This window comes from Hemiscyllium ocellatum, chromosome 26, assembly GCF_020745735.1.
Source record: "Hemiscyllium ocellatum isolate sHemOce1 chromosome 26, sHemOce1.pat.X.cur, whole genome shotgun sequence".
In the NCBI taxonomy this organism is placed as follows: domain Eukaryota; kingdom Metazoa; phylum Chordata; class Chondrichthyes; order Orectolobiformes; family Hemiscylliidae; genus Hemiscyllium; species Hemiscyllium ocellatum.
In genome coordinates this window covers 51,425,595-51,451,731 of record NC_083426.1, presented here as the reverse complement: position 1 = coordinate 51,451,731, position 26,137 = coordinate 51,425,595, and the positions used below count along the sequence as shown (strand labels likewise).

Sequence of the window (26,137 nt, the reverse complement as noted above, 5' to 3'; positions counted from 1 at the left end):
ACAGCCACAACATGACCTCCCAACTCCTGTACCCAATACTCTGACCAATAAAGGAAAGCATACCAAACACCTTCTTCGCTATCCTACCTACCTGCAACTCCACTTTCAAGGAGCTATGAACCTGCACTCCAAGGTCTCTTTGTTCAGCAACACTCCCTAGGGTCTTAGCATTAAGTGTATAAATCCTGCTAAGGTTTGCTTTCCCAAAATGCAGCACCTCATATTTATCTAAATTAAACTCCATCTGCCATGTCTTAGCTCATTGGCCCATCTGGTCAAGATCCTATTGTAATCTGAGGTAACCTTCTTTGCTGTCCAGTACACCTCCAATTTTGGTGTCATCTGCAAACTTATTAACTATACCTCTTATGTTCACATCCAAATCATTTATATAAATGATGAAAAGTAGTGGACCCAGCACTGGTCCTTGTAGAACTCCACTGGTCACAGGCCTCCAGTCTGAAATACAACCTTCCACCACAATCCTCTGTCTTTTATCTTTGAGCCAGTTCTGTATCCAAATGGCTGGTTCTCCCTGTATTCCATGAGATCTAACCTTGTTAATCAGTCTCCCATGGGGAACCTTGTTGAATGCCTTACTGAAGTCAGTATATAGATCACATTTACTGCTCTGCCCTCATCGGTCCTATTTATTGCTTCTTCAAAAAAGTCAATCAAGTTTATGAGACATGATTTCCCATGCACAAAGCCATGTTGATCATCCCTAATCAGTCCCTGCCTTTCCAAATACATTTACATCCTGTCCCTCAGGATTCCCTCCAACAATTTGCCCACCAATGACATCAGGCTCAATGGTCTAAAATTCCCTGGCTTGTCCTTACCACCCTTCTTAAACGGAGCCACCACGTGAGCAAATCTCCAGTCTTCCAACACCTCACCTGTGACTATCGATGATACAAATATCTCAGTAAGAGGCCCAACAATCATTTCCCTAGCTTCCCACAGAGTTCCTGGGTCCACCTGATCAGGTACCAGGGACTTATCCACTTTTATGCGTTTCCAGGCATCTAGAATTTCCTCCTCTGTAGTATGGACATTTTTCAAGATGTCACCATCTATTTCCCTACATTCTAAAACATCCATGTCCTCTTCCACAGTAAACACTGATGCAAAATACTCGTTTAGTATCTCCCCCATTTTCTGTGGCTCCATGCTGATCTTTGAGGGGCCCTATTCTCTCCCTAGTTGCTCTCTTGACCTTAATGTATTTGGAAAAACCCTTTGGATTCCTTTTAACTCTATTTTCCAAAGCTCATTGATTTGATAATACCCAACATGCATTCTGCTGGACCCTGAGAGTGGGGTTATTAGGGATGATGATGTGATACCTCTCTCAGTGCACATATCATGATGTGGTTCAAGAGGGCAGTGCTCAAATTGTTCAAGGCTCTTGCAATGGCAGGAATAGATGCATTGACATGGAAATTGTCCAACCAAATCTGCGGAAAGCCAATCCTGCCGCAAGGCTACACATTCGGAAATAGTAAAATAGTTTGTTACAGTAAAAATAGTGAAAATCAAAATCAAAACAAACAAAAAAAACTCCACCAGAACAAGTAACAGTAATATTCAAGAGCCAAAAATACAAAAAAAGCTACATTACTAAAAGTTAGTGAGTTTTGAGAAGATTTGTAGCTCAGGTTGAGGTTCTGGATGTATGTTTGCTCGTTGAGCTGGAAGGTTCGTTTTCAGGCGTTTCGTCACCGTACTAGGTAACATCATCAGTGAGCCTCTGGATGAAGCCCGCCTTCGTCTGAAGGCTCACTGAAGATGTTACCTAGGATGGTGACGAAATGTCTGAAACTGAACCTTCCAACTCAGCGAGCAAACCTACATCCATTACTAGAAGTAATAGGAATATTATTGGAATGAGTATTAAAATAAATGGGCACAAAACAGATATCAAGTTGGAGACTGGAGACAATGCATCAGTTCTTTCAGACACAGAAATGTGGCCTAGACAAGACTGCCTGAAGGTACCCCAACAGTTGACTCCAATGGCCAGGAGACATTCAACTCAAAGGAAAATGTCAGTTGACAGCAATACTGTAGTATTGATAAACTAAAATCAGAAAAAACCCTACATGTGCTTCAAAAACAAGAGTGTCCATAGCTGGAAAAGATTCATAGATCTGTGATTCTTTTATAAGGTTGATCAATTGGAAAAGCAGGGAGAATGAGAAGGATCCAGGGCAGAATTCCTAAAATTGTCCAATGGCTGTGGAAGGTTACAAACAGCTCACCATATCATGTTGAGATCAGATGCGAGTCAAATATTTTCCTTTCACTCCAAGGAAAGTTCTACATTTACCTTTGAAGAAAGTGAAGCATGAAATTAGGACAATGTTACATCAACAAGCGACCTTACCATTAACGAAACCAATTCATTGACATTCTGGCATGCTGCCAGTGCCAAAACTGAACAGCTCAATACTAATTTGCATTGACTTCATCCAATGTAGTCAAGAGACAGATCTATACTATGGCATCAGTGGATGGGCTGCTGGTGGAACTCACAAAAAGCACAACTTTAACCAAATCTTATGCCACCAGTGGCTTTTGGTAACCTTCTCTGGACAAAATATCTAATCTTCTAACAGTGTTCATTGCACCATTTAGAAATTAGTGCTTGAGTCATCTACCTTTTGGCATTATGTCAGCAGCAGAAATGCTTCAAAGAACAATAAGAGATTTCCCTGAGGATTAGAAAGACTTACCTGAATGATTGATAACATTCAAACTTGTGGTTCAGCCATATCTGAACATGGTCAAACTCAGAACAACATCAACAATCTTGCAAGAAGCAAGACATGAATGAGAAATAAGTGTTTTCACAACTAACCATGAGATCTTTGGAATACATTGTTCATGCAATAGGCATCAGGGTTGATTTTTTCAAATGATTAAAGTCAGTAGCTTTGATCTTACCCTACAATGTCATGGAACTGCAGAGATTGAGAAGGAAGCACTAGCAGCAACATGAGCATGTGAAAAACATTTTCAGATTATGCCTGGGATTTGAACTCTACCCTGAAGCAGGTTACAAACCATTGTTAAGTGCCAACTAATTGACAAAAAGGTTACTGGGAGTACAAAGACTGATTAAGATTAATGCTGTACAATGTCCAGCTGGTATGTACAGTTAGCCATTAACCTACAACTGAAACATTGACTGAATCTTACCAGAAATCATAACGGGCTAAGTGTGGTTTTCATCAGGTTTCACAGATGGTTTCTCACTATGAAAGCTAGCCCATGCTATTATCGCAAATTCTCCTGACTAACTAGGTACAATATCCCTCGGTGCCCTGCAGAGACAATGCTAGCCATAGTCTCCCACATGCTGCAGGGGAATAAACTTGCTGCTGCCAAGATATCAAGTGATCCCCAGGGCTGGCAGCATCTTTAAAGCCCATTGGTACATGGTTACTTGCTGGTGGCCTGGAGTTACCTTTCACTGTGCGTGCAATGGCACAGAAGCTACAAACCAAGATTTCCCAAGGCTGGCTCCGACGCCACTTCTCACTGTTTCAAATCTAGGCCACAAAGCTTTACCATCCTTAGCCACATCCCATCGTAACACTGACTTGATCACTACCATTCTTTCCCCAATGCCCAGTATCATCCAGCAGCTTAGCATTATTCAATATAGAACCATCACATTTCAGGCAAGCACTCAAGATATTTCATATCAGTCAGCAATACCTAAAGCAACAGAAAACAAACTAACAGAAATTGCATTTCCCTCATGGAACAGAAACAGGTTGCTTGTATTTGAGCACCAACGACTTACAGCAACTGAAATGATCACTGAACGCAGCTCAAATCTACGGGAACCAAAAGGATCAATGATGTCCGGTCTGGTGAGGCGCTGCCCTTGCTGCTGTGCTCTATCATGCAGAAAATGATGTTCTTTCTGCTTAAAGTCCTCCTCCTCCTCCTCTGAAGATCATTCATGATCTCCCAGCTCATCATCCTCCATCACATCCCCTCTTTGTCTGTTCCAGTTGTGTTACAATATACAGAAATAATACAACACTCTCAGTCCAGTCCTCCTGACCAATCCAAGCAGTCAAACCACATCTTCAACAGGGTTTCTGTCTGCTCTACCACTGCCATGGTTGAAGAATGGGCTGCACTGGATCTACCCTCGACCTCAACAGGTATTTAGAGTCAGAGAGTCACAGAGATGTACAGCATGGAAACAGGCCCTTCGGTCCGACCCGTCCATGCCGACCAGATATCCCAACCCAATCTAGTCCCACCTGCCAGCACCCGGCCCATATCCCTCCAAACCCTTCCTGTTCATATACCCATCCAAATGCCTCTTAAATGTGGCAATTGTACCAGCCTCCACCACATCCTCTGGCAGCTCATTCCATACACGTACCACCCTCTGTGTGAAAAACTTGCCCCTTAGGTCTCTTCTATATTTTTCCCCTCTCACCCTAAACCTATGCCCTCTAATTCTGGACTCCCCCACCCCAGGGAAAAGACTTTGTCCATTTATCCTATCCATGCCCCTCATAATTTTGTAAACCTCCTTTTCTCTGGAGCATCCTCCTTTTCTCTTAATACCCCTGTTGTGGGTAGAGCCATCAGTCAGGATAGCTGTGACCCTGGCAGGGAACATAAACAGAACAAGTCCTTAGTGATCTGAGCACTCAGTATTCATAACACATTCAGGCGGTGATTAGCACAGTCCTCAATACTGAGGGGCACAGACGACTCTGACATGGAAAGCCTGGAATACCTCCCTGTGCAACTTTGATGTTGCCCCTTTTGCCATTAAATGTAGCACAGTCACGAGGAGACAGTCGGCGATTGTAAGTGCTGTCTCAGGACTGAGACTGCAACCTGGATGTGGTCACATCACCCAAGTAAGGTACGAAGGTATTGCATGATACTTACTATACAAGGTGATCTGCAGTCGATGCGCTTTTGAATTCTCTCTGTGTTTTGTGGCTCACTGACGCTTTTCATACAACCTCTAATTGTGCTTCACAGGGATATCTATCTTCATTCTGCAAGGACCAACAACATGGTCAGGCTTGTTCATCCACAGCATTTACTCCACACAGTTGGACACTGCCTGCATTTCACATGCACCATGCTATTATTACAGGTGATTTCAACCTGTCCTCTGTCCATGTCTGATTAGTGTAAATGTCCCTTAAAGGGCCTTCTATTGCTCAGAGGTGAAGACTGCACTTTAGGAAGAAAATAAAACACTCATTCCACCCACTTGGGGTGTGAGCATAGCCAGTTTCCACTTCTTGATCACATTTAGGATTCAAGACATCATGGAAGGCAAAGTAGAACACACCAGGTCCTCTGAGTCCTAGGCCCAGCCTGGTCACCAGGTGTCCCCATCCTGAAACCTCCAGTCACCATGTGCACAAACCACCACCATCGCTTTCCAGCTGTCATTGTCTGCTAGCTGGAGTGACATTCATAACCTTCAACCTTAACCCTCTAACCCTATCACTAGTTTAGTGCTGCCTACTATCACGTGCTCTTTCATGTTGAGGCCAGGGAATGCTGACTGCTAATAATCCCAACCCCAGTAGCATCTCATGTCTTCTGAAGTACACCTAGCTGCCCCCTTGCCCAGCCTGAAATCCCCAATTTCCATCACTGAGTTCTCCCATTCCCATACTCCAATAGTGTGGCAGTTCTTGGAGTTTTGCGTACGGTTCAGGTCACCCCATTATAGGAAGGATGTGAAAGCTTCAGAAAGAGTTCAGAGAAGATTTACCAGGATGTTGCCTGGTATGGAAGGAAGGTCTTTTAGGAAAGGCTGAGGGACTTGAGGCTGTTTTCGTTAGAGAAATGATGGTTGAGTGGTGACTTAATTGAGACATATAAGATAATCAGAGGGTTAGATAGGGTGGAGAGTGAGAACCTTTTTCCTCAGATGGTGCTGGCTAGCACAAGGGGACATAGCTTTAAATTGAATGGTGATGGATATAGGACAGATGTCAGAGGTAGTTTCTTTACTCAGAGAGTAGTAGGGCACACTGCCTGTAGTAGATTTGCCAAATTTCAGGGCAGTTAAATGGATATTGGATAAACATGTGGGAGAAAATGGAATAGTGTAGGTTAGATGGGCTTCAGATTAGGTTACACAGGTCAGCACAACATCAAGGGCTGAAGGGCCTCTACTGCACTATAATGTTCTATGTTCTAATGACCTCTGGTAATGCCCCTTGTCTTTTGATCCTCTGATCCCTGGGATTGACTATGATCCTGTCTAAGTCTGTTTGCTCTGGACCTACCATGGCCCACATCCCGGACTGTTGTGAGATGGATCCTGGCCCTGATAGACACAAATGGACTACTGACCATGCTCAATTCTCTAGACAGCTCACAGGCACTGCCCTTACTGACTGCAGCCAGGACCCCCTGACCGACTGTACCAGGACTCTCTGACTGACTATTCCAGGACCCCCTGATTAACTGTACCGGGACTCCCTGACTGACTGTACCAGGACTCCCTGTCTGACTGTACTGAGACTCCATGACTGACTGTAGCAAGACTCCCTGACTGACTGTACCGGGACTCCATGACTGACTGTACCAGGACTCGCTGACTGACTATTCCAGGACTCCCTGACTGACTGTACTGGGAATCTATGACTGACTATTCCAGGACTCCCTGACTGACTGTACCGGGACTCTCTGACCAACTGCACCAGGACTCCCTGACTGACTGTACTGGGACTCCATGACTGACTGTACCAGGACTCCCTGACTGACTGTAGCAAGACTCCCTGACTGACTGTACCAGGACTCCCTGACTGACTGTACTGGGACTCCATGACTGACTATTCCAGGACTCCCTGACCAACTGCACCAGGATTCCCTGACTGACTGTACTGGGACTCCATGACTGACTGTAGCAAGACTCCCTGACTGACTGTACTGGGACTCTCTGACCGACTGTACCAGGACTCCCTGACTGACTGTACTGGGACTCCATGACTGACTATTCCAGGACTCCCTCACCAACTGCACCAGGACTCCCTGACTGACTGTACTGGGACTCCATGACTGACTGTACCAGGACTCCCTGACTGACTGTAGCAAGACTCCCTGACTGCCTGTACTGGGACTCCATGACTGACTGTACCAGACTCCCTGACTGACTGTACCAGGACTCCATGACTGACTATTCCAGGACTCCCTGACTGACTGTACCGGGACTCCCTGACTGACTGTACTGGGACTCCATGACTGTACCAGGACTCTCTGACTGACTGTACCAGGACTCCCTTGTTTGACGTGAATGGGGACTAATCCCAGTCGACTTTGGGGTATGGCCATTTGGTTGGTACGTACGCAGTGTGCTTGCTTTGTAGGCTGCTGGTGCACTCTGTAAGTGTGAGACTGATGTAGGATGGTGTTCGACAGCAACACAACCACCGCCTTAACAGGCGACTGTTACTAATCACAACAAGCTGCCTGGACTTGTATCTGCTCTCAACTCCAAGCAAGACAGAAGTGAAGACAGCCCTTAAAGTGCAGCTGAAGGGTTAGAGCACCAGAAGGCAAGACGATTTAGGGATGTTGTGAGCATTGAGCTAGGCACAAGGTGAGGGAGCATTAAGGATGCAAGTGACCAGCTGTGAGGTGCTGTCAGTCCAATCCACTGGCTGGTTACCCTCCTCTGCAAAGGCTTCTTGCAACAGCATTCCATTGAGAGGCACCGGGATGCTCTAAAGTGCAGTATTGATGTGGTGAAGCATGTGGTAAATGGATTGGAAATGTGCCATGATAATGCAGTGAGGTTGGTATGTGTCTGGTGCCCAGGTCCATGGACAGGGAGTGCATACAGTCACTGCCCTGAGATGTTGTGCCTGATGTCCAGCAGCTGAGAGCTACAGTTGCCACGTACCGGCTTGGACTTTCACGTTAGGATTTGTCAGTGCCTCTTTTCTGGGAGAATGCATAATAATGAGGAGAATAAGAAAACAATACTATCAATGAGCAATAATCCATGCTGGTAGGCCTTTTGCCTGGTGAGAATGTTGTCTCATTGTCCAACATCTGGTCAGAAAATAGGATTTTTTGATTTCAAAGGTCCTCACTGAACATCTCATGCAATGTTCCCAATGTTCTCATCATGGTCTGTGTCATTCAGGGGCTGGGGCAATTCAGTTTATTGTCACATTAAACAACCAGCACAGGAGGGCAAGAAACATAGCAGATGGGTGTGGTCCTATATCTCTTGGACCACAAGATATTTATCTACAACAAAGTGTTAGAAGCAATTTGGAAAGCTCAGAAAATGGATGAGGAATGTGGGCAAATTTGTAAATACTGCTTTAAAGCATGCCAAGAATATATTCCAAATTACGTTCTCAAACAATACATTGAGGTGGTTTGTGTGTGGAATGAACTTCCAGAGGAATTGTGGATGTGGGTACAGTTACAATGTTTAAAAAACACTTTGATAATGACATGGATAGGAAGGGTTTGGAGGGATATGGGCCAGGAGCAGGCAGCTGGGACGAGTTGAGTTTGGGATTAGGTTCAGCATGGACTGGTTGGACCGAAGGGTCTATTTCCATGTTTATGATTCTATGACTCTATGAACTGATTCCATGAAAATGGATAATTGGGTGCTGTTTTCTCCTGAGTTGAAAAGACATTGTTGGCCTCAATATTTTGCAAGGAATAAACATGTTATTCCTGCCTGCCATTCTTCTATATCTGTCATCCAAAACCGCAGCTTCGTAACTACCAAGCCTGGTAATTTTTATCTATCTGATACCAGGCACCTGGAATAAAGTGTAAGGCCTTGTTCAAGAAAGAGGATAGGGAAATCCCTGGGAATTACAGACCAGTCAGGCTTACATCTGTGGTAAGGTACTGGAAATGATTCTGAGAGATAGGATTAATGACTATTTGGAAAAACATAGTTTGATTAGCGATAGTCAGCATGGCTTTGTGAGGGGCAGGTCATACCTCACAGCCCTTGTTGAGTTCTTTGAGGATGTGACGAGACACATTGATGAAGGCTGAGCAGTGGATGTGGTGTATATGGATTCAGTAAGGCATTTGATAAGGTTCCCCACAGTAGGCTCATTCAGAAAGTTGGGAGGTATGGGATACAGGGAAATGTGGCTGCCTGGATACAGAATTGGCTGGCCGAAAGAAGACAGTGAGTGGTAGTGGATGGAAAGTTTTCCGCCTGGAGGTCAGTGACCAGTGGTGTCCCACTGGGATCTGTTCTTGGGCCTCTGCTCTTTGTAGTTTTTATAAATGACTTGGATGAAGAAGTGGAAGGGTGGGTTGGTAAGTTTGCTGATGATACAAAGGTTGATGATATTGTAGATAGTGTCGAGGGCTGTTGCAGGCTACAACATTGACAGGATACAGAGCTGGGCTGAGAAGTGGCAGATGGAGTTCAACCTGGACAAATGCAAAGTGATTCATTTGGGAAAGTTGAATTTGAATGCTGGATACAGGATTAAAGACAGGATTCTTGGTAGTGTGGAGGGACAGCAGGATCCTGGGGTCCATGTACATCGATCCCTCAAAGTTGCCACCCAAATTGATAGGGTTGTTAAAAAGGCGTATGGTATTTTGGCTTTCATTAACAGGGGGATTGAGCTTAAGAGCTGTGAGGTTTTGCTGCAGCTCTGTAAAACCCTGGTTAGACCGCACTTGGAATATTGTGTCCAGTTCTGGTCACCTCATTATAGGAAGGATGTAGATGCTTGAGAGAGGGTGCAGAGGAGATTTAGACAATAGACAATAGACAATATGTGCAGGAGTAGGCCATTCTGCTCTTCAAGCCTGCACCACCATTCAATATGATCATGGCTGATCATCCTTAATCAGTATCCTGTTCCTACCTTATCTCCATAACCCCTGATTCCACTATCCTTGAGAGTTCTATCCAACTCTTTCTGAAATGAATCCAGAGACTGGGCCTCCACTGCCCTCTGGGGCAGAGCATTCCACACAGCCACCACTCTCTGGGTGAAAATGTTTCTCCTCATCTCTGTCCTAAATGGTCTACCCCGTATTTACCAGGATGCTGCCTGGATTGGAGGGCGTATCTTATATGAAGAGAGGTTGAGTGAGTTTGGGCTGTTCACACTGAAGAGAAGGAGGAAGAGAGGTGACTTGGCAGAGGTGTACAAGGTAATGGGAGGCATAGATAGAGGAGATCGCCAGAGACTTTTCCGCAGGGCAGAAATGGTTGTCATGAGGGGTCATAATTTTAAGGTAATTGGAGAAAGATATAAGGGAGATGTCAGAGGTACGTTCTTTATGCAGAGAGTGGTGGGTGTGTGGAATGCACTGCCAGTGATGGTAGTAGAGTCAGAGATGTTAGGAACATTTAAGTGACTGCTGGACAAGCACATGGATGGCAGTAAATTGAGGGATGTGTAGGTTAGGTTGATCTTAGATTGAGCTAAATGCTCGGCACAACATGGTGGGCTGAAGGGCCTGTACTGTACTGTAATTTTCTATGTTCTATGTCCTCTGTTTACCTGGATACGTAAACATTGAACAATGCAGGGAAATAGTTCAGTTAAAGGTTAAGGCCATGTCTTCATGCCCGACAAATTTATGAAAATTTATGAAAGCAGGACAGATAAAAGGGAAGTGGTGGATGCAATATATTTGAATTTTTTTAAAGCATTGAATAAAGTAGTACATGTTCGGCTACTTAATAAGACAAGAACCCGTGATGTTGGAGTTGGTATGTTTGCCTGGTTAAAGGATTGGCTAACTATAGAAGACAGAGTTAGGAGAAAGACCTGACACCGCTGAGTGATGTGCAACAGGGGTCATCGCTGGGGCCACAGTGACCTACAATCTTCATTCATGAATTAGATGAGAAAAGTGAATATATTCAAAACAAGTTTTCAGATGATACAAAGGTGAGAAGGTAATGATGAGGATGACACAAAGGGATATAAACAGGTTCAGCAAATGGGCAAAATCTTGGCAGATGGAATCGAATCGGGGACGTGTGATGTTATGCACTTTAGACAAGATGATGATCGGAGGGGAATATTATTTAAATGGGGAAAGATTGCTGAAAGCTACAGCTCAGAAGGATTTGGGAGTTCTCTGAAAAAGGAGTCACAAACTTAAAACTGAGATGTGGAGGATTTTTTTTCTCTCGGAGGGGAGTGACTCTCTGCAATCTTTTACTGCAGAGTGTTGTTGAGATTGGATTATATTTCAGGCTGAGATATACAACTCTTTAAATAGGGAAGCAAGGGTTATGCGGAAAAGGCAGGAAAGTGGAGTTCAGGATCACCAGTTTCATTGTTATCTCATTGATAGGCAGAGCAGACTCAATGGGCTGAATGGCCTCCTTCTGCTCTGATGTCTTCAGGTCTTTCAAACTTGGATGAAACCTGGAGAGTCTGTGGTGAACGATGGGTACATTTAGGCCCCCTACTGACCTCTTGTGAGAATAATTTAAAGTATGGACCAGTCAAGCAAGGCAATGACATATTTGCAGTTCTGTGCATTATGGGTAAGTTTGCATTCATTGCAATATGTTTAATTTGCCTAGAGATTATACAGGCACAGCTGCCAATTACACTCTTGTCTGCAAAGTACTTGCAGCCTTACCTTACCTTGATTTCATTGCCACCACCAACTATGGCAGCTGCATGTGTGCCCCATGCTCCAGTCTACAGTGTGACCATGAATCTGTGTGCACCATAGAAGAAACTGGCAAAGGTTCGTGGTCAATGTCGCACTTTGGTGCAACCAGCGTGATCTTAACAACAGAACTCCTAACTACCTTTTCACCAATGACTTTAACACAATCCAAATTTCTAACCCTGGTAAAAGCTGCATGACTTTGTATATTTGTAAAACCATTGCATGTAAATGTACCTGACACCATCATAGCTCAGAGGTTAGTTGAGTGGAATGAATGGGTCAGTTGCATATAAGTTGCATTTTAACAGGTTCAGTTAGTAACCACTTCACTAAAATAATATTTGTCCTCTTGGTCAGTTTAGTTCATTCTCTGAAGCAATTCTGCAGCCTTTGTACTCAGTTGGTTAGTCAGTGGTGACATTAGAAGATTCTTAGCCACGGAGAGTCACAGACTCATACAGCACAGAAACAGACCCTTCAGTCTAGACAGTCCATACTGACCATCATCCCAAACTAGACTAGTCCCACCTGCCCGTGTTAGACCCATATCCCTCCAAACATTTCTTATTCATGTACTTATTTAAGTGTCTTTTAAATGTTGTAATTGTACCTGCATCTATCACTTCCTCTTAAAATTCATTCCATCCACAAACCACGAAAAAGATTGCCCTCCGTGTAGTTTTAAAACTCTCTCCTCTCACCTTAAAATATGCTCCCTCTGCTTGAAGTCCCTCATCCGAGGGAAAAGACAACTGCCATTCTCCTTATCTATACCCTTCACCATTTTATAAACCTCTGTAAGGTCATCTACCTGGAAGAAAGTGAGGTCTGCAGATGCTGGAGATCAGAGCTGAAAATGTGTTGCTGGAAAAGCGCAGCAGGTCAGGCAGCATCCAAGGCGCAGGAGAATCGACATTTCGGGCATAAGCCCTTCTTCAGGAATTCCTGAAGAAGGGCTTATGCCCGAAACGTCGATTCTCCAGCTCCTTGGATGCTGGCTGACCTGCTGCGCTTTTCCAGCAACATATTTTAAGGTCATCCACCTCCCAACGTCTTACGCTCCACTGAAGAAGTCCCAGCCTTTCCATCCACTCCTTATAACTCAAACCCTCTATTTACCAGCACCATCCTGGTAAATTTCTTCTGAACCTGCTCCAGCTCAACAATATCCTTCCTACAATAGGGCAACCAGAACTGGACACAGTAATCCAGAACACGCTGCACCAACATCCTGAACAACCTCAACATAACATAAGAAGGGAAAGCATTAATCCACAGTAGATTGCTAATTCTCTCTAAAGACAAAATACATTGCATCTATTCAGCATGTTCTTGTGTACCCAGTGAAGACATGATGGCCTTAATGACCCCCGGCTCAGTCAGGGCGCTTGAGAGTTACAAGGTAGCCAGGAAAGACCTAAAGACAGAGCTAAGAAGAGCCAGGAGGGGACATGAGAAGTCGTTGGCGGATAGGATCAAGGAAAACCCTAAAGCTTTCTATAGGTAGATCAGGAATAAAAGAATGACGAGAGTAAGATTAGGACCAATCAAGGATAGTAGTGGGAAGTTGTGCGTGGAGTCCAAGGAGATAGGAGAGGTACTAAAGGAACATTTTTCGCTAGTATTCACACTGGAAAAAGATAATGTTGTTGAGGAGAATACTGAGATACAGGCTACTAGACTAGATGGGATTGAGGCTCACAAGGAGGTGGTAGCAATTCTGGAAAGTGTGAAAATAGATAAGTCCCCTGGGCCAGAAGGGATTTAGTTTAGGATTCTCTGGGAAGCCAGGGAGGAGATTACAGAGCCTTTTGCTTTGATCTTTATGTTGTCATTGTCTACAGGAATAGTGCCAGAAGACTGGAGGATAGCAAATGTTGTTCCCTGGTTCAAGAAGGGGAGTAGAGACAACTCTGGTAATTATAGACCAGTGAGCCTTACTTTGGTTGTGAGTAAAATGTTGGAAATGGTTGTAAGAGATAGGATTTATAATCATCTAGAAAGGAATAAGTTGATTAAGGATACTCAACAAGGTTTTGTAAAGGGCAGGTTATATCTCACAAACCTTAATGAGTTCTTTGAGAAGGTGACCAAGCAGTGGATGAGGGTAAAGTGGTTGATGTGATGTATATGGATTTCAGGAAGGAGTTTGATAAGGTTCCCCACGATAGGCACAAATACGGAAACATAGTATTGAGAGTGAGTTAACGGTTTGGATCAGAAATTCGCTAGCAGAAAGAAGACAGAAGGTGGTGGTTAATGGGAAATGTTCATCTTGGAGTGCGGTGACTAGTGGTACACCGCAAGGATCTTTTTTGGGGCCACAGCTGTTTGTCAATTTATAAATGATCTAGATGAGGGTGTAGAAGGATGGGTTACTAAATTTGTGGTTGACACTAAGGTTGGTGGAGTTGTGGATAGTGCTGAAGGATATTGTAGGTTACAGAGGGACATAGATAACCTGCAGAGCTGGGCTGAGAGGTGGCAACTGGAGTTTAAAGTGGAAAGGTGTGAGGTGATTCACTTTGGACGGAGTAACAGGAATACAGAGTACTGGGCTAATGGTAAGATTCTTGGTAGTGCAGATGAGCAGAGAGATCTCGATGTCCAGGTACATAGATCCCTGAAGTCACCACTCAGGTTGATGGGGTTGTTAAGAAGGCATACGGTGTGTTAGCTTTTATTTGTAGAGAGACTGAGTTTCGGAACCATGACATCATGCTGCAGCTGTACAAAACTCAGGTGCGGCCGCACTTGGAGTATTACGTACAGTTCTGGTCACCGCATTATAGGAAGAGTTTTAGACAGGGTGCAGAGGAGATTTCCTAGGATGTTGCCTGGTATGGAGGGAAGGTCTCGTGAGGAAAGGCTGGGGGAACTGAAGCTGATTCTGTTCAAGAGAAAAAGGTTGAGAGGTGACTTAATTGAGACAAATAAGATAATCATGGGGTTAGGTAGGGTGGACAGGGAGAGCCTTTTCCCTCAGATGGTGATGGCTAGCACGAGGTGTCATAGCTTTAAATTTGAGGGGTGAAGGATATAGGACAGCTGTCAGAAGAAGTTTCTTTACTCAGAGAGTAGTAGGAGCGTGGAACGCACTGCCAGCAACAGTAGTAGTTGTGCTGTGACCACCTCTCTGCTCGCTCTAACCATGTAAAGATCAGCCTCACAGATCGATCACAATGATTCCAGCTACCTCTTGAGCTCTGAATCATGATCTAAATGTTTGGCAATCGTTAGTTTTGAAACAATATCTGTCCTGATCATGAAACAGAATAAAAGTGATGCTTCTGGTATACTCCATCGATTGACAGGTAATTTGTTTTGCACTGAGAATTAAAAGGTCCTAGGAGAAAGTGAGGACTGCAGATGCTGGAGATCAGAGCTGAAAATGGAGGGAGGAAGAGAGCTTCATTCCTGAAGAAGGGCTCAAGCCCGAAACGTCAATTCTCCTGCTCCTTGGATGCTGCCTGACCTGCTGCGCTTTTCCAGCAACACATTTTCAGCGAATGAGAATTAAAACACCATCTGCACCTTTAAAAATGGCTAACTTTTCTTTCAGTTTTAAAATTGCATTGTTTAAATTTACAAAGGTTGCAAAACCAGGTAAGCCAATTCTGAACGTTTAACTAAGTTTCAAAAGCTACAAGTTCAGAGTGACAGGGCATGGGACTTCCTGTGAGCCCAGAGTGACAGGGCATGGGACTTCCTGTGAGCCCAGAGTGACAGGGCATGGGTCTTCCTGTGAGTTCAGATACAGGCAGCCGAGTTTTGAATTGCGTCAGGTTTAGGGAAAGTAGAGGGGGAAAGACCAGGCAGGAATGCATTGAAATGGATGAGCTTGGATGTGATGGTGACATGAATGAGGATTTCAGCAGCAGATGCACTGTCGCGGCTGAAGTGGGGTGATGTTTTGAGGTTGGAAATAAACACCCTTAGTGATGGCGTGAACTTGAGGTTAGAAGCACAGCTGTGCATCAAATATGACTCCAAGATCCTGAACAAACTGGCTTCATCTCAGACTGTTGCCCAGGAGATAAATGGAGTTGGTCTTGCTGTATTTGCAATATTTTAGTGGGGTATAGAAGATCATCTCTGACACCACCTCCTGGAGGGCACTTAGGGAATGAGCAACAACTACTGACCATGACAAAGATGTCCATATCCCATGATTGAAGAAATAAAAGATATGCACTAATTTATAAACATACTGGCAGAGATGTGAACTGACACAGATATTGATAGATATTGACAGATGTATAACTAGATCAGCCATTCTTTTTACCGTGGCTGCAACAGCAGGTCAGAGGCTGGGAATTTTGCAACAAGAATCTCACCTTCTGACTCCTCAAAGCCTGCCCACCATCTACAAGGCACACGTCAGGAGTGTGATGGAATACTCCCCACTTGCCTGGATGGGTACAGCGCCAACAACACCCAAGAAGCTTTACCCTATCCAGGACCAAGCCACCCGCTTGATTGGTATCACATCCATAAACTTCTACTCAGTAGCAACAATATGTATCACCTCGAAGATGTACTGCAGAAATTCAACATGCCTGCTTCTTCAGCACCTTCCAAACCCACAACCACATCCACCCAGAAGGAAGAGGGCAGCAGATATACAGGGACATCAGATAGGATTGAATAGGTCAGTGGGATATGTATTCCTGCTGATGTTCAGGCAATGCTTTGATGGGTACTGGAGGTGGGATTTCTGTCAGAGGTTTACCTCAGAGAGCAGCTGATCAGTCAGATTGGCTGATAGATCTGCACTGAAAATGTGTTGCTGGAAAAGCGCAGCAGGTCAGGCAGCATCCAAGGAGCAGGCGAATCGACGTTTCGGGCATGAGCCCTTCTTCGGGAATGAAGCTCTCTTCCTCCCTCCATCTTCAGCTCTGATCTCCAGCATCTGCAGTCCTCACTTTCTCCTGATAGATCTGCAGGTTGCATCTGGGCCTCCCCTCTCTCCACCCACCTCTCTCCCATCCCCATTCTCCCTTACCCCATTCCCCATCCCTGCCCTCCTTTCCTCCATCCCCTTATCCCTGTTCTCCCTCCCTACCTCCACCATACACATTTGCCCTCACTCTATTCCCCCTTCCTAACCCCCCTGCATTTCCCGCTGTCTTCTCTCATTATCACTCTCTAACAGTCATCCGACATACTCCTTCCTCATTCCTCCACCCACTATTCCTTCCTCCTTCTCCCCATTCCTCCTTCCCTTCTATCCCTGCCTCCTTCCACTCCCTCTTCCCCATTCTCCCTCATACCCCACTCCCACTCCAACATTGACTGTCTTCTCCTATTCACCTGTCCCTTTGTCCCCTGTTCCTTCCGACTCTCTCTCCATTATTATCCGCCCCCATTTCTCCCTTCGTATTTTGAACTCCCACAATCCCCATCCTCCCCCACACTCTTCTCCCTTCAGCAGGAAGCAGCCCTTGAGTTATCATTACTCACTTCCCTCCAAGGCCCCAAGGGATCCTTCCATATCCGCCACAAGTTCACCTGTACCTCCACACACATCATCTATTGCATCCGCTGCACCCGATGTGGCCTCCTCTATATTGGTGAGACAGGCCGCTTACTTGCGGAACGCTTCAGAGAACACCTCCGGGCCGCCCGAACCAACCGACCCAATCACCCCGTGGCTCAACACTTTAACTCTCCCTCCCACTCCACCGAGGACATGCAGGTCCTTGGGCTCCTCCACCGGCAGAACACAACTACACGACGGCTGGAGGAGGAGCGCCTCATCTTCCGCCTGGGAACCCTCCAACCACGAGGTATGAATTCAGATTTCTCCAGTTTCCTCATTTCCCCTCCCCCCACCTTGTCTCAGTCGGTTCCCTCAACTCAGCACCGCCCTCCTAACCTGCAATCCTCTTCCTGACCTCTCCGCCCCCACCCCACTCCAGCCTATCACCCTCACCTTGACCTCCTTCCACCCATCCCACCTCCATCGCCCTTCCCCCTAGTCCCTCCTCCCTACCTTTTATCTTAGCCTGCTTGGCTCTCTCTCTCTCTTATTCCTGATGAAGGGCTTATGCTCGAAACATTGAACTCTCTATTCCTGAGATGCTGCCTGGCCTGCTGTGCTTTGACCAGCAACACATTTGCAGCAGTTATCATTAAGTGACCCACTTAAGGGCCTCACTAGGGTGAGGTTGGGTGTATGCCTCTCTAACCCTTGCCCACTTACTAAAGGTCATGAGCAAGTCGGCAATAGGTGAATGTTATACAGCATCATCCCCGAGAGGAACATCCTGAGATAATCACTGAGAGACCGACTGACTGAAACCAACTGGAGATGACTCACAGCCTGACAGAGATGATGACAAGCTGAAACGCAGGCTGACTGTGAGATTATTAGTTGATAATGGCACAGACTGACTGAGGCAGAGAAAGACAAATACTGCACCACAGAAATAGTGACAGACACAGTCTGACACGGTGAATAATGCAGATAAGTAGAAACTCTGACTGGAAGATATCCTGATTAACATGCAGGGTGTGTCACAGTCATAATACAAAGCACATGGTACAGAGAAGCCTTTCAAAACATTGATTTCAAAAAGGTCTCTATGCTGTGCCCATCAATTGGCTACTGGTCATTTGTTTTTTATTTGTTTACGGGATGTGGATGTTGCTGGTTTGACCAACATTTATTGTCCATCCCTAATTGTCTGGAGGGCAGTTAAGAGTCACCCACATTGCTATAGGTCTGGAGTCACACGTAGGCCAGACTAGGTAAGGCTAGCAGTTTCCTTCCCTAAAGGACGTTAGTGAACCTGATGATAATTGAGAATGGTCGCATGGTTGCCATTAGGATCACTTACTTCTCATTCCAGATTAGATCAAGGTGAGGTACTGTATTTGGGAGGGGAAAATCAGGGCAGGAAGTACACAATTAATGCTAGGGTCCTGGGGAACGTTGCTGAACAAAGAGACTTTGGGGTGCAGGTTCATCGTTCCTCAAAGGTGGTGTCACAGGTAAACAGCGTAGTGAAGAAAACTTTTGTATACGTGCCTTCCTTGCTGAGTGTATTGAGTACAGGAGTTGGGAGGTCATGTTAAAGCTGTACAGAACATTGGTCAGGCCATTTTGGAACGCTGCATTCAATTCTTGTGTCCCAGCTATCGGAAAGATGCTGTAAAATTTGAAAAGGGTTCAGAAAAGATTGACAAAGACATTGCTGGGGTTGGAAGGTTTGAGCGAAAGGGAGAGGCTGACGAGGCTGGGGCTTTTTCCTTGGAGCGTCAGAGACAGACGGGTTCATAAAATCAGCAGGGGCATGGAAAGGGTGAATAACCAGGTCTTTTTCCCAGGGTGGGGTAGTCTAAATTGGTGGCGGCATGGTGGCACAGTGGTTAGCACTGCTGCCTCACAGCGCCAGAGACCCAGGTTCAATTCCCGCCTCAGGCAACTCTCTGTGCGGAGTTTGCACATTCTCCATGTGTCTGCGTGGGTTTCCTCCCGGTGCTCTGGTTACCTCCCACAGTCCAAAAATGTGCAGGTTAGGTGAATTGGACATGCTAAATTACACCATAGTGCTAGGTGAAGGGGTAAATGTAGGGGAATGGGTCAGAGTGGGTTGCTCTTCGGAGGGTTAGTGTGGACTTGTTGGGCCGAAGGGCCTGTTTCCACACTGTAAGTTTTTAAAAAAACTAGAGGGCAGAGCTTTAAGATGAGAGGGGACAGAAATAAAGTGGACATAAGGGGGAACCTTTCCACACAAGGTAGTGCAGGTATGAACAGAGCTGCCAGAGGAGCTGGTGGATGCTGGCACAGTGAAAAGACATCTGGATGAGTATGTGAATAGCAAAGGTTCAGAGAGATATGGGTTAAAAAAATGTGGAGCTGGAAAAAGCACAATGGGTTAAGCAGCATCTGAGGAACAGGGGAGTCAATGTTTCAAGATGGAAACTTTAATCAGGACTGGGGAGGAGGAAGGGGCTCAGAAATAGAGAGAGGGCAGGAAGGAGGGAGGTGGAGCTGCGGGAAAGGCAGGTGGGTTGGCGATAGTGCATGCAGGTAGGAGGTGATCGTGATTGGTCAGTGCGAAGAGTGGAGTGGATAGATGGGAAGGAAGAAGGACAGGCATTTCAGGTCAAGGGGCAGGGCGGAGAGGGAGGGCTGGACCTGGGATAAGGTGGGGGTGGAGAGGTTTAGAAGCTGGTGAATTCTATGTTAAAGCCGTATGGTTAATTATTCCCAAGAAGGAAGATGAAGTGTTCTTCCTCCAGTTTGCATACGGCCTTGTGTTGACTGAAGAGGAGGCCCAGGATGGAAATGTGGTTGGGTGAGTGGGAGGGGGAGTTGAAATGGCTGGTAACTGGAAGGTGCTGCTGATTGGATGGCATGGATGAGAGATGTTCCCTGAACTAGTCTACAAGTTTGCGATCAGTATTTCTGATGTAGAGGAGACCACATCAGGACGAATGATGCAATGCATCATATTAGAGGAAATACAGGTGAATGCTACCTCAACTACATCCCCCTCCCGCAAACACCTCCTCCCATGCCCTCCGCCCGCAAACACAACCACCCATCCCCCCCCGCAAACACCTCCTCCCATTCCCCCCCCCGCAAACACCTCCTCCCTTACCCCTCCAGCAAACACCTCCTCCTATCCCCCCTCCCGCAAACACATCCTCCCATCCCCCCTCCCGCAAACACCTCATCCATTCCCCCTCCCGCAAACACCTCCTCCCATCCCCCCTCCCGCAAACACCTCATCCATTCCCCCTCCCGCAAACACCTCCTCCCATCCCCCCTCCGGCAAACACCTCACCCCATTCCCCCTCCCGCACACATCTACTCCCAGCCCCCACCAGAACACACCCGTCACATCCACCCCTGCAAACACCTCCTCCCACTCCCCCTCCCGCAAACACTCCTCCCACTCTCTCGTCGCAAAATCCTCCCCCATCCCCCCCCCTCAAACACCCCCCACACACACTCTCGAGCAAAGATCTCCTCCTATTCCCCCTCCCGCAAACACCTCGTCCCGTTTCCTCCTGCAAACACCTCCCCCCATCCCCCTCACAAAAACACCTCCTCCCATCCCCGTCCCTCAAACACATCCTCCCACTCCCCCTCCCTCAAACACCTCCTCCATCCCGCTCCCACAACTACCTCCCACCATCCCCCCTCCCGAAAACAGCTCCTCCCATCCCCCTCCCGCAAACATCACCTCCCACACCCACAAACACATCCTCCAATCCCCCTCCCCCAAAAACCATGACTCTTCCCCCCTCCTGCAAACACCTCCTCCCATCCCCCCTCCCTCAAACAAATCCTCCCATCCCCTTCCCACAAACACCTCCCCCCATCCCCCTCCCAAACTCACCTCCTCCCATAGCCACTCCCGCAAACACCTCCCCAATCCCCTCCCACAAACACCTCCTCCCATCCCTCTCCCTCAAACACATCCTCCCATCCCCCTCCCCCAAATACCTCGACCCTTCCCCCCTCCCGCACACACCTCGACCCTTCCCCACTCCAGCAAACACCTCCTCCCATCCCCCTCCCGCAAACACCTTCCCATCCCCTCCCACAAACACCTTCTCCCATCTCCCTCCAGCAAACACCTCCTCCCATCCCCCCTCCCACATACACCTCTGCTCACTCTCCCTCCCTCAAATACCTCCACCCACTCCCTCTCCCGCAAACACCTCCTCCCATCCCCCTCCTACAAACTTCTTCTCCCATTCCCCCTGCCCCAAACACCTCCTCCTATCCCCCTCCTGCAAACACCTCCTCCCACTTCCCCTCCCACAAACACCTCCCATCCCCCCCGCAAACACCTCCTCCAATACCCCCTCCCTCAAACACCTCCACCCATCCCCCTCCCACAAACATCTCCTCCCATCCCCCTCCTGCAAACACCTCCTCCCATCCCCCTCCCCAAACACCTCCTCTCACTCCCCCTCCATCAAATACATCAACCCACTCTCCCTTCTGCAAACACCTCCCCCATTCCCCTCCCACAAATACTTCCTCCCATCTCCCCTCCCTTAAACTCCTCCTCCCATCCCCTTCCCTCAAACACCTCCTCCTATCCCCCTCCCGCAAACACCTCCCCCCATTCCCCCCTCCTGCAAACACCTTCCGTCATCCCCCTCCCGCAAACACCTCCTCCCATCCCCCTCCCGCAAACACCTCCTCCCATCCCCCTCCCGCAAACACCCCCTCCCACTCCCGCTCCCGCAAACACCTCCGCCTATCCCCCCTCCCGCAAACACCTCCCCCATTCCCCCTCCTGCAAACACCTCCTCCCATTCCCCCTCCCGCACACACCTCCTCCCATCCCCCTCCCACACACACCTCCTCCCATCCCCCTCCCGCAAACACCTCCTCCCATCCCCCTCCCGCAAACACCCCCTCCCACTCCCCCTCCCGCAAACACCTTCTCCCATCCCCCTCCCGCAAACACCACCTCCCATCCCCCTCCCGCACACACCTTCTCCCATCCCCCTCCCGCAAACACCTCCTCCCATCCCCCTCCCGCAAACACCCCCTCCCACTCCCCCTCCCGCAAACACCTCCTCCCATTCCCCCTCCCGCAAACACCTCCGCCTATACCCCCTCCCGCAAACTCCTCCCCCCATTCCCTCTCCTGCAAACACCCCCTCCCATCCCCCTCCCGCACACACCTCCTCCCATCCCCCTCCCGCAAACACCTCCTCCCATCCCCCTCCACAAAAATACGGTCCGTTACTCCCAATGCCTCTGCCTCATAACTCCTTCCGGGATTAGTGATCCCACTGCAGAACATGCATGGATGTTTCAAAGACCGTAATTTCCCCTTTCCCGAGATCAAAAATGCCCTCAACCATTTCTCCTCAGTCTCCCATACCTCTGCTCTCAAATCCCACTCCCCAACCTCAACATGGACAGCATCCACCTGGTCCTCAGATTCCCTCCCACTAATCTCCTAATCCAGCGCCTCATCCTCCGCCCCTTCCGCCACCTGCAGTCTGACCCCATCACCAAAATGCCATTCTCCTCCCTCCCCCTGTCCACTTTATCGTAGGGAGTGTTCCCTCAGCGACTCCCTTATTAGGTCCACACTCCCCACCAACCTCTCCTCCCCAGCTGCACCTTCCCATGTGGCTGCAGGAGATACAAAACATGCGCCCCCTCTTACTTCCATCGATGGACAAAAACAATCATTCCAACCCCTGCAGAGATTCGCCAGCATTTCCTCTAACTGATTTATTGCATCCATTGCTCCTAATGTTATCTCCTCTACATCAGACAGGCTGACCTCAAACCCAGGCAGCAGCTCAGGGAACATCTCTGGTCGGTCTGCTCCAATCAGCACCACTTTCCCGTTTGCCAGCATTTCAACTCCCCTCCCACTCCCCCAATCACATGCCCAAGCTGGGTCTCCTCCATCGTCAAAATAAGGCCAAGCGCAAACTGGAGGAAGAACACCTCACTTTCCACCTTGGGGGCTTATAACCTTACAGCCTTGCCATAGAATTCACCAGCTTTCTAATCCCCACCATCTTCCCCCTCCCCCACACCACCTCTCCCTCCTCCCATCCAACCACCCCCCTCCTCCTCCCCACAGCTCATCCTAGGTCTAGCCCTCCTTTTCTGCCAAGCCCCTTTGCCCTTACCTACCTGTCTATTTTCCTTCCCATCTATCCAGTCCACCCTTGCCATTGACCAAACACTATCTCCTCATAACTGCAGCTACGTTTTGCCATCCCACCTACCTTTCCCTCAGTCCCATCCCCGTTTTGTTTATTTCTCAGCCACCTTCCTCCTCCCCCATGCTGATGAAAGGTTCCGGCCTGAAATGTTGTGTCCCCTGCTCCCCAGGTGCTGCTTGACCTGCAGAGCTTTTTCCAGCTCCACACTTCGTCAAGTCTGACTTTCCATCCCCTTCACTATCTCCAAGTTCAATAGATATGTGCCAAATTCTGGCAAATGGGACTAGATTAATTTAGGATATCTGTTCAGCGTGCTGTCATTGGACCAAACTATATTGTACAATGCTATGACTCCACGAGTCTCCTTTTACTGAACTGAAATTTCAATCTGTGCCATAGTGCGATCCTGGTGTGTGGATTTCATAACCCAGTCAGCGTAGTGGCTGACTGCCTCTCACTGACAAAAGGTGTGGCACATATCCTGACAAACCATCCTGAGGCATTTTGAATTGAATAAGTCTTTTGAAAGAAGCCATTAAAGTGTTTTCGCCCATTAAAGTGCATTTCTTAATCAATGGGACAGTCATCAACAGAATCTGATTGACAGATGCACAGCATGACATGGATATGAATGAATAGATGCATTGACAGGGACAAGGGTTAACATAAGCTAAATAACAGAGATCCTGACAGACAGGGAGACTGACTGGCACCTACTATTAGTATTGACACAGTCAACACAAAAACTGCACTGACTGGACATTAACTGATGGAAAATACTAACACAGTCACAGAGTGAGAGAGACACTGACTGACAGAAGTTAACTGATAAGAGTCATTGACCACCAGAATCACTGACCAACAGAGTCACTGGCCAACAGTCACTGACCGACAATCACTGACCAACAGTCACTGACCACCAGAATCACTGACCAACAGAGTCACTGACCGACAGTCACTGACCACCAGAATCACTGACCAACAGAGTCACTGACCAACAGAGTCACTGACCGACAATCACTGGCCGACAGTCACTGACCGATAGTCACTGATTAACAGAGTCACTGACTGACAGTCACTGACCACCAGAATCACTGACCAACAGAGTCACTGGCCAACAGTCACTGACCGACAATCACTGATTAACAGAGTCACTGACCGACAGTCACTGACCACCAGACTCACTGACCAACAGAGTCACTGACTGACAGTCACTGACCACCAGAATCACTGACCAACAGAGTCACTGGCCAACAGTCACTGACCGACAGTCACTGACCGACAGTCACTGACTAACAGAGTCACTGACTGCTAGTCACTGACCACCAGAATCACTGACCACCAGAATCACTGACCAACAGAGTCACTGACTGCCAGTCACTGACCACCAGAATCACGGACCAACAGAGTCACTGACCGACAGTCACTGACCACCAGAATCACATACCGACAGAGTCATTGACTGACAGTCACTGACCACCAGAATCACTGACTGACAGAGTCATTGACTGACAGTCACTGACCACCAGAATCACTGACTGACAGTCACTGACTGACAGAAATTGACTAACGGAGACACTGATTGAGATCCCATTCTTCCCATTTGCCAGAGAAAAGTATCAAATTCTTTCAGTTTACTGGGGCTAATCGTCCACACCTGACACAAGGTGCCAGTTTTCCATACAACAGAATCTCCAACATTTCCCCATCATGGTCTTACTCTGTTCATTGAAACAAAAGGCTGTCTCTCATGTCAAATGCAACAACTCAGGAAACCTGACTGGAAAGGGATATTGTTTATTGCTGAACCCACAAGTCGAGACATTATTCATGGTGTAGTCTCAACCCAGCTCTGCAGAACCATCCCTGAGTCTACTTTTTTTTATATCAGGGAGTGTTATCACACACAAACAAACAGCTTTCCCACCATCAAATTCCCGTGGCATGATTTTTCATGTTAACAGCCACCTAGTGGTATCTATGGCGCCAATCCAAAACTTACATGCAAAGCCCATGATGGGCTATATAAACCATCAAAAGTGACTGGATGTGTTTTAGAATATAGAACATAGAACAGTACAGAACAGGCCCTTCAGCCCACAATGTTGTGCCGACCAATTTCACTAAATAATAGCTCACCAAAGATCTCTGTGCACTCAAGCTTTGGAACAGAAATAGAACTGAAACTGTCTTTTGAATTGAGCTACTGGATCCAGTCCAAGAATCATTGAAGTGTTTGTAGAATTGAGCTTCCCATTTGACTTAGTCTGGTAAAATTTCAAGCACATAATGATCACCAAGACCGAGAGGTAGTGCTAAATGGAACAGAGCTGAAAATGTGTTGCTGGAAAAGGGCAGCAGGTCAGGCAGCATCCAAGGAACAGGAAATTCGACGTTTCGGGCATAAGCCCTTCATCAGGAATGCCCGAAACGTCGATTCTCCTCTCCTTGGATGCTGCCTGACCTGCTACGCTTTTCCAGCAACACATTTTCAGCTCTGATACTCCAGCATCTGCAGAGCTCACTTTCTCCTAAATGGAACAGTGCCCTTATTTCCACACTCAGCACAGTAACTATTTGTATCACCATAAAAGAGCAACCTATAATGTAAATACTTCCACTTTTATATTTAATCAACGCTGTTACACATCTCTGGTGCAAGTGGACTTGAACTCAGGCTGCTAGAGCCCAGATGTAGGAACACCATTATTATACCACAACAACTCTTACTGGCTCTGCATTTCTTATATATCCAGAAACATGATCACGCACAATTCAGCCACTTTCCCACTCCTTTTTTTTA

At 47.1% G+C, this 26,137-nt stretch overlaps 1 protein-coding gene across 2 annotated transcripts in view; it reads right to left on the bottom strand.

The window, feature by feature from the left end:
• Window positions 1–4,984, bottom strand: part of LOC132828243 (titin-like) — a 31,640-nt gene extending 26,656 nt beyond the window's left edge. Inside the window, exon 1 of one of the 2 annotated variants that reach the window (XM_060845208.1) lies at window positions 4,933–4,984. The gene's annotated coding sequence lies outside the window, so the exon portion shown is untranslated. Of the gene's footprint in view, window positions 1–2,264; window positions 2,333–4,932 lie in introns of those variants that run through there. The other variant, XM_060845207.1, reaches the window with a different exon arrangement.
• Window positions 4,985–26,137: the final 21,153 nt, after the last annotated feature.